The sequence below is a fragment of the Bos taurus genome, chromosome X (genome assembly GCF_002263795.3).
Source record: "Bos taurus isolate L1 Dominette 01449 registration number 42190680 breed Hereford chromosome X, ARS-UCD2.0, whole genome shotgun sequence".
Taxonomy (NCBI): domain Eukaryota; kingdom Metazoa; phylum Chordata; class Mammalia; order Artiodactyla; family Bovidae; genus Bos; species Bos taurus.
The window spans coordinates 128,995,559-129,005,035 of record NC_037357.1 but is presented as its reverse complement, the minus strand read 5'-3'; the positions used below and the strand labels follow the sequence as shown (position 1 = coordinate 129,005,035).

Genomic DNA, 9,477 nt, shown 5'->3' with positions numbered 1-9,477 from the left:
TATTTGAAAAATGAATTAAAAGAAAATTATCCTCTGCTAATCTGATAGGTCCAAGCACTCAGGTCATGGACTGCATGAGGGATAAAATCTGTAGTTGACCTCCATCAGCCGAGATACAGTGTTTTCCAAAATTGTCAGTACTGAAGAGAAAAGCTGATGGAATGAAGCTCTGACAAAAGTCTGTGTGTGGGTCTAAGATCTTCCAGAATGTATGAGAAGCTTAACAGACTGATTAGGAAAATAGCCAGCAGTTATTGCAATTTGCATGGACAGCAAATGGCACTCAGTGACATCTTCAATGATTCCATGTGATCAGACCCCAGAGGGGAAAATAAAATCAAGGCTAGATAGAGGGTTTTGTCCACGACAGACAGAAGCAAGCAGACAGAATGCATCTATCTGAGTAAGAATCAGAAAGCTTGGGATCAGAAGGCATAATTGAGAAAGCTAGGCTCAAAGACCGGGCTCCAAAGGTTGAAGGACTCTGTGAGACTCTAAAGTGAGATAGAAACTTACTCAGGATTCTAGCAACAAAAAGAGAGCGGTTGGTAAAGAAACATCTGGGCATCAGGGGCTTTCTGATAGGGTGACCAACTGTCCTGGTTTGTCTTGGACTTTCTCAGTTTTAGCACTGAGTCCTACATCCAGGGCAATCTCTCAGACTGAGGATAATGGGGACAGTATAATACCCTATGGAGAAGGCAATGGCACCCCACTGCAGTACTCTTGCCTGGAAAATCCCATGGGCAGAGGAGCCTGGTGGGCTGCAATCTGTGGGGTTGCAGAGTCGGACACAACTGAGTGACTTCACTTTCACTTTTCACTTTCCTGCATTGGAGAAGGAAATGGCAACCCACTCCAGCGTTCTTGCCTGGAGAATCCCAGGGACAGGGGAGCCTGGTGGGCTGCTGTCTATGGGGTCACACAGAGTCGGACACGACTGAAGTGACTTAGCAGCTGCATAATACCCTACAGCTGTATAATACTGAGCCCAAACCAGTGGTTTTCTGAGTAAAAGGCGGCCTATTTTACAGAAGATGTAAAACGACTCAGCTGATTTCAAGGCAAATGTCATAGAAGGGCTAGGGGATCAAGAATGCTCCTTATAGCTACCATACCAGACCATGGGGCCTTTTAATCCTTTCATCTCTTTGGATTTCAGTTTCTTTATCAGCAAAATGATTACTTGGCTTTCAATCATTTTTATTTTCCTCTTTTAAGAGCAGCAGAATCATTTCTTCAAATGAAATCTTAGCTAGAAAGGAATATATCCGGGAGCTAATGCAGAGCCACTGAGTTGGAAGTCAGGTTGGGGACCTATAACTCTGACCACTTTTCTCTACACTCAACCTTACCCACTTTTTACCAGACAGCCCCTGATACATCTGTGTGGAACCTATACTGCTCTGAAGAACAGACCTTTAAAATCACCAACTGGATGAGCATCAAGTTCTCTCTGGGTCAGAAATTCCATGATGCCTTGGCCACCTGCAACATTATCACTGTTTTTCAGAACTGGATTAGCTGCCCCTCTTTTTCAGAGTCCTGGCCTCAATATCTCTTTCTCTCCAACACATACACTAGTCAGAACACAGTCAAGGAATCAGCTCAGTTGGGCTTTGCTTATTCTCCAAGTCAAATAGTGTACAGAAAAGATCATGTCTGGATTGCAGGAATATGGGCAGCTGATTGCTTGTGGTGTGTCTGTATGTGTGCATGTGTGAGAGTGCCTTTCTATATTTTCTATAACTTGAATGTAATACTTATCTCTGGGGCTCGGACATGTTTTCACGTGGGCTATTACATTTGACCTACTATCTCCCCCTGCTCAGAGACTTTTTCCTTGGCCCCTCCCCTTTGTCTTACATCCCTACTTTGACAATGCACTTTCCTACTTTAGCTTGCAATGTGAGTTTCTATTATTAGCTTCAATGTCCCCTGCTTTCAGGGGACTGATCCAGCCCTAAGACACCACACTTGCTTTCCAGTGGGTATCTCCAGGTGCTAATAACCTGGTGAAGTCCTCTTGTTTACCTGAAAATAGCTTAGCAGTCACTCCCAGCCATAGGGGGTGACCTACTCCCAGTTCTGTTGTGTTTTACTGTAAAGAGGATGTTCTGATGAAGAGGAGACAAGTTCTTCAATTTGTGGACTCTAAATAGTACACTATTTGGTCTCCCTGAGGATAAAGACCCTTCAATTGAACCTCTAACGGTGCCAAAGGATGTGTTCTTCCCTCTGCCATGTAAAGTGTTGTGGATAGATGTTGATGACCTTATTGCCTTAAAAGAACCAGGACCACTGAGTTATAGTGAGATCCAGATAGTATGTTGGAAGGTGGTAGAATAATCAGGTGACAGCTGTTAATAAGTTTCTTTTTTACTGGGGTAGCTGCTTATGAGGAACATTCCATACCCTGGCAGCCAACTCAGTTTCAATCATTCTTATCTTCAGTCACCTAGTACCTGACTCATGTCTGACCTGGTTCTCCTGGTCTTTTGCTTCCAGTATTATAAGTAACAATAGTTTATTATAAGTAATAAAAATTTATTATTATAAGTAATAATAAATTATTATTATAAATTTACTTCCAATTTATGCCCTTGGCCTATTGGATCCAATCCTTCTTGGTGTCATTATCTGTCAATAACCCTTGCATATTACAAACTATCCAACCTTGCTCCATGCTGATCCTTAAGGAAAGATGGTGGTGGACAGATGTGACTCAGGAAGAAATATTTCACCAATGATTGATTTTGAGACTTTCAGCCTATAACCTAAACTCTCTAAACCTCATTTTCCATATGCAAAACAGAAAAGAAGAACTGCCGCATAGGATTGTTGTGAAGACTAAATTTTGATATTTATCAAATATTTGGCATAATGCCTACCCACGAAAAGGTGTTACCTATTATATAGAACAGGGCTAATGAAACTGCGATTTATGGACCAGGGCTAGTTTTTTCATTGCTGGTCTGTGATGGAAAAAGGAGTACAAAAATTGAGAGTTACCATTCAGAAACTTTTAGACTAGAAAATTCCTTTTTAAAAATGATTCAATTTCCAAGTCTATTTAGAGAAGCCCTGATACAAACAAGACCTCAGTTGAAGAAATATCTGATGTACAGTTTCGCATACTGCCGGCCAATTACCTTCATGGTATTGTTGATCCTTGAAAGTCCTCCTGTAACACCATTACATTTGCGAAGAACTTTTTTCCCTTTTCTGCTCATTTGTTGGTGTCTGTTAAAAAAACACAAATGAACATTAACATTTGTTCAAAACATAACTCAGAAAATCTGTTTCAAAGCATGCAGGACGCATTCCAAGGCCGATTGGCATTTCTGATTTGTGTTACCCATGCCATTTCCCAAAGCTGTCAGGGGATAATTAAAAGTCAGAGGGGAAATTTAATTCTCTTCATATTAAGGTATAGTGGCGGTAGTAGAGAGAAAGCATTAACGTTTCCAAGGCAGGAGGAGAGGAGAGCTTGATTAAATCCAAAGCAAACAATCAATCCTAGGCGTGTGCTGTGGTCACTTTATCCATTGGCTTCAGGACAAGAGTGGCATTCGGAGCACAGTCTTTTTCAAGGCATTGGCACCAGGCCATTCCTGAAGCACAGTCATTATGGAGACATTTAATTAGTGCATTTTGCATGATTGCCTATGGCCACAGGCGGGACAATGTGCCATCTAGCCCTTTTTAGGGTCAACTGATGGCTGGAGAGGGGGCTAGCCTCCAAAGTCATGGTAAATTTGGTGAGGTTAGAGACTCCATATTACTCCCAGTTTTTAAAATATATTCCATGTCCAGAATAGAGCCTGGAACATAGTAGGCACTCAATAAAATATTTGTTGGATGAATACATAACTCCAAGGTCGCCAAAGCTAGAATCCCTCCAGAAATCTGGTTCCACCCACCATGTCTGGTTCGAATAAATGACTGAAACAGGATTCAAACATAACCATAGAGTTCAAGGCTCATTCTACTATAGCATGCGGCAGAGATGACATCAGAAACAATTGCCATGCCCTCCATAAATGCTGTGGCCCCACAATGCCCCCCTCCCCAGACTCCATGGGACTGAGTTACCCCTTACTGCTCTCACTCTTCCCTAAAGCGGGGGATATAGTGGTGCCTCTTAAGCTTATTACCATGAGAATAGAATTGGACCCTTCTCCTATGGGCAAATAGGTCCTCCCTCTATCTTCCTCTACAGAATGTGTTCTGGCCATGTCTTGAAGAACCTAAGCTGACTCTCAGGAGTACGAAAGGAGACATTACTGCAATAGATTGAAGTATAAAGCCAAAGTGGAATCTGGTACTAAAAATCCATTCCAGTCTCATCTTTATCCTCCCTGTTTCAACAGCCTCATGTACTATATGACCCTTGAGCATCTTTCACTTGAATTTTTTAAAATACAGCAAGAGAACTAACAACAGTGTTTAGTTTAAGTAAACATGAAAGCACTTTCCAAGTAAGTTGACCTCCTTTCTTTGATCAGCCAAAAAGAATGTCTAAGATGAGCTCTATGCTGTACCCTGAAGGTTGAAAAATTCAGACTTTGTTATACTGAGAAAGCAAAGGACTTGCAGACTCATAAACTCTGAGTCCTTTTGTTTGTCATCAATAATCTAATTTAGTGGCTTTAGAAAGGGATGCTGAGGACTTAAAGGGTTAAGAATTGGGTTCAGGAGAAAAATAGGGATGAAAGCATTGGTTAAGATTGGAAGAAAATAAGAAAGGCTAGAAAGGAAAAGAAGCAAATCAAGAAATAATGAGCTAAAATTTCAAATCTTGCTCCTAACTAATGCCTCTTTCTGGACTAAAAGCTATGAAAAGTATAAAGAATGAATTTCTCTGTCATCTTTACATGCAATATGTCTTACACCTAATTAAATAATATTAATTTAAAATCAAGTGCAAAGTCATAATACAGCATAGAAAACATGTACTAAAGCTGATAAGGAAGAAGAGCAAGTACCTTGCAAAACAGTTCCCAGGAACTCTGTGTGTGTGTGTTTGAGTGTGTATGTGTGTGTGTGTATGTGTGTGTGTCCTTTCTGTTCATGTACTTTAACTGATATAAATGATACATTTTTCTTCATCTGCAATTTTTATGTTATGATTTTTAATTTTTTAGTCTTTCCTCTTTTGTTTATCCATATTTTTTGTTTTGTGCTATAAAAGTTTGGTTTGCAACTTTTCTATCCATTTCTTATTGAGGTATACTTAACATACAACTATGTGTCCAACTTCATGTGTCCAACATAATAATTCAATATTTACACACACTGTGAAATGATCACCACAATAAGTCTAGGTAACATCTTTTACCATACATAGTTACAACATTTTTTTCTTATCATGGGAATTTTTAAGATCCACCCTCTTAGCAACTTGCAATACAGTATTATTATTATAATAGCAAATATGTAATATACTAGTGTTAACTATAGACACCTTGCTGTATATTTTATCCCCATGACTTATTTATTTTATAACTGGAAGCTTGTAGTTTTGACCTCCTTCACCCATTGCCTCCTCCCCCCACTTCTGGAAACCACCAATCTATTCTCTGTATTCATGAACTCGTTTTTTTTTTAATTCCACATGTAAGTGACATCATATGGTATTTGTCTTTCTCTGTCTGACATTTCACGTAGCATAATGCCTTCAAGGTCCATCCTTATTGCTGCAAATGGTAAGATTTCATTCTTCTTTATGCCTGAATAATATTCCATTGTATATTTTCTATCCATTTTCAATTGAGATATAAATCACACATCATAAAATTCACCCTTTTGATATACACAATTAAATGGCCTTAGCATATTTGCAAAGTGTTGCAACTATCACTACTATCCAACTCAAGAATATTTTTAGCACTCACCAAAGCCCCATGGTGATGGACAGGGAGGCCTGGCGTGCTGCGATTCATGGGGTCACAAAGAGTCGGACACGACTGAGCGACTGAACTGAACTGAACTGAACTGAAAGCCCCATATGCATTAGCAATCACTCCCCATTTTCCTCTCTCCTAAGTTGCTGGGAAACACTCATCTATTTTCTATCTCTTTGAATTTGGCTTCAAAAAAAAAAAAAGCCACTAGCAAATTTCTGCTCAGTTTGGAGGGGGCTGATGGAATAAATATTCCAACTCACTTTGCTTCCCAACTCCGATCTCCTGCTGATGCCTATTGGCTGAAATCACCTGGAAACCAGTTGTCAATAAAACCTAATTTGTGTAGCCCATTGTCAACAGTCTCCAGAAGCTGGAGGGACACACAAGGAAAAGAGAGTGCCCAATGGCCCTATAGATTCTTGATGAGGAGATACTGGGAAGAGAATGGATTGCCAGACGGAAATGGAAAGTAGGTGTATGAAATCCTGGTGCAAAAAGCTATGACTCCATGGTGAAAGGACATGCCCCTGAGGATAATAGGTCTGTTCAACACAGTGGAATCAAGGGGTCTTAAGTCCACATTAAGATTGCTTTCAATGTCCTTATATATTAAATATTAAAAGATTAATCATGGCAGCCTTTCATTTCAATTTTTAAGTGGCTTCTGGAGACCAAAGAAAATGATTTACCATCCATTATTCACATTTTATTTTCATTTTTATCTGTATCAATGTGACTTTGTATACATGACACTGACAATTGCATTTACCCTTTCTTTATGGTAACCTATAAATAAACAGAAAAGCTTATTTTCTAAATATATGATGGGAGCCTGTGCAACTAGATTTTTCTAGTATTTACTTAAAAACTGATTTAGTTTTACAATATAATTTGGCCTTATCTTGAAAGCACTGCATTCCATAACAAAAACAGTTTTCCTTAAAAGGAGAAAGAAAAATGGTTACTCAATTGTTTCCATCTCTTTAGTTGATTACATTTCTTGGTGTGCTGGTCAAGAAGCAAACACAACTCAGTATTTTCCAGAGTCAGTCTTATGATTACATTAAATTATCTCTAGCTCTCTTCACAAATTTTTCTCTGACAAGAAAATCTTTCCTTTGTGTCAATTTTTTTAAAAAAATATGGAACGCTTGACGAATTTGCGTGTCATCCTTGCGCAGGGGCCATGCTAATCTTCTCTGTATCGTTCCAATTTTAGTATATGTGCTGCTGAAGCAAGCACCCTTTGTGTCAATTTAATTCTCCCCTCATTCATATTTAGCAATTGATCCAAGTCATTTGGCATGATTATTCAACATGCTTTTATTATTAAAGTTAGGAACTTTAAAGTTGAATTAGGTTTTCTTTTCAGAAGCTCATATGATAATTTCCCATCTGAAAAATAATAGGATCTTGCTTTCTTCACCTACAAATATTTTGTATACACTATCCATCATCAATGAAAAATATCTTTTTTTCCATGTTTTCCTAAACTAATGTGAAACACTGAATACAAATTATAATCCTCTCCTTGTGCTCAGTTGCTCAGTCATCCGACTCTTTGAGACCCCACGGACTATAGCCAGCCGGGCTCCTCTGTCCATGGGATTCTCCAGGCAAGGATACTGGAGTGGGTTGCCATTTCCTTCTCCAGGGGATTTTCCCCTGACAGAGAGGTTGAACTCACATCTCCTGAATTGGCAGGCAGATTCTTTACCACTGAGCCACCTGGGAAGGCCACCATCCTCTCCTCAGAATTAAGTAAACTATTATATATAAATGGCCTCATGTGACTGTGATAGTGGAAGCATTTATTCAAGAATAACAATAGCTTACATAGCTGGAGTCCTCAAAGTTTATATGGCCCACTAACCCAAACAGGGGTGGTAGACAAGGAAGGTGACACATCTCCTATTTTATTGAATGGAAAATGGAGTGCAGAGTAATTTGTCTATGATTTTAGAGCTAGTAAGCAGGAACTAGAATTTGGATATCCATCTTCTCAATTCTCAATATCACGTGCCATAAATGTACAAGCCTGGAGGGAAATAAGGTTTATGACTGACCCACATGTTTTTTTGAAGGTTCTCTTAATGGAGACTCCATCCATTTTTTCCATCCAATTTACCAGGATTTCCCATCATTTATGTATCCTAGATCCATCCATGGCTACTATATGACTGTCCTAAAACACAGAGATAAACCATCTCTGGCATATTTTAGACAACAGACTTTATATTCTTGAGGGCAAGAATTACATCGTCCTTTTACATTCTTATATGAAGTGAACTAATTCCAGCATCTTGGTCTCTGAGAACCTGGAGTTAAGTGGTGGAGTGGGGTGAGAGGAGGAAGAGAGGGAAAAGGGAAGGATGATGAGGAGGAGGAGGTGAAGAGAAACTTTTGATGACTATGTTGAATACATTAATCCTATTTAACTTTTTTCCCCCTAGCATTTAATAACTTGTCAGGATGCCCCTCTGACTTTCTACTTCCTTTATTAACTCTGCTCGTCTTCATCTTAAATTTTCTTTCTGTTCTATTCCAGTGGGGTGTCATAGTGTAGCTTTAATCCAGATGATATGGGTACTATTCCTGGCTCTCTGTAGTAAGATTTTTTTTCACTTTAAAACTTACTTTTGTCTCAAATTAACATTTGTTGTTGTTGTTGTTCAGTCACTAAGTCGTGTCTGATTCTCTGTGACCCCATGGACTGCAGCATGCCAGGCTATCGTGTCCTTCACTATCTCTTGGAGTTTGCGAAAATTCATGTCCCTTGAGTCAGTGATACTATCAAACCATCCCATCCTCTGTCACCCCCTGTTCCTCCTGTCTTCAATCTTTCCCAGTGTCAGGGTCTTTTTTATGAGTCAGTTCTTCATGTCAGGTGGCCAAAGGATTAGAACTTCAGCATCAGTCCTTCCAATGAATGTTCAGGGTTGATTTCCTTTTGGATTGACTGGTTTGATCTTCTTGCTGTCTAAGGGACTCTCAAGAGTCTTCTCCAGCACCACAACTTGAAAGCATCAATTCTTCAGTGCTCTTCAGCCTTCTTTATGATCCAACTCTCACATCTGTACTGGAACAACAATAGTTTTCATTATATGGACTTTTGTTGGCCAAGTGATGTATGGCCTAGAGGTTTTCCCTACTTTCTTCAATTTAGGTCTGAATTTTGCAATAAGGAGTTCATGATCTGAGCCACAGTCAGCTCCTGGTCTTGTTTTTGCTGACTGCATAGAGCATCTCCATCTTTAGCTGCAAATAATATAGTCAGATTTCGGTATGACCATCTGGTGATGTCCATGTGTAGAGTCGTCTGGGTGTTTGTTATGACCAGTGTGTTCTCTTGACAAAACTCTGTTAGCCATTGCCCAGACTAACTCTGTTAGCCTGTTACTCCAGGTAGCTCCTGACTTCCTACTTTTGTATTCCAATCGCCTATGATGAAAAGATAATCATTCAGTTGTGTACGACTCTTTGCGAAAACACAGACTGTAGCCTGCCCGGTTCCTCTGTCCATGGAATTCTCCAGGCAAGAGTACTGGAATGAGTTGCCATTTCCTTC

At 39.6% G+C, this 9,477-nt stretch overlaps 1 non-coding gene across 1 annotated transcript; it reads right to left on the bottom strand.

Moving 5' to 3' along the window:
• Positions 1-7,045: 7,045 nt before the first annotated feature.
• Positions 7,046-7,152, bottom strand: LOC112445289 (U6 spliceosomal RNA). The gene has a single exon (XR_003033646.1). It is a non-coding gene; the product is annotated as a U6 spliceosomal RNA (small nuclear RNA).
• Between the last annotated feature and the right edge of the window lie 2,325 nt (positions 7,153-9,477).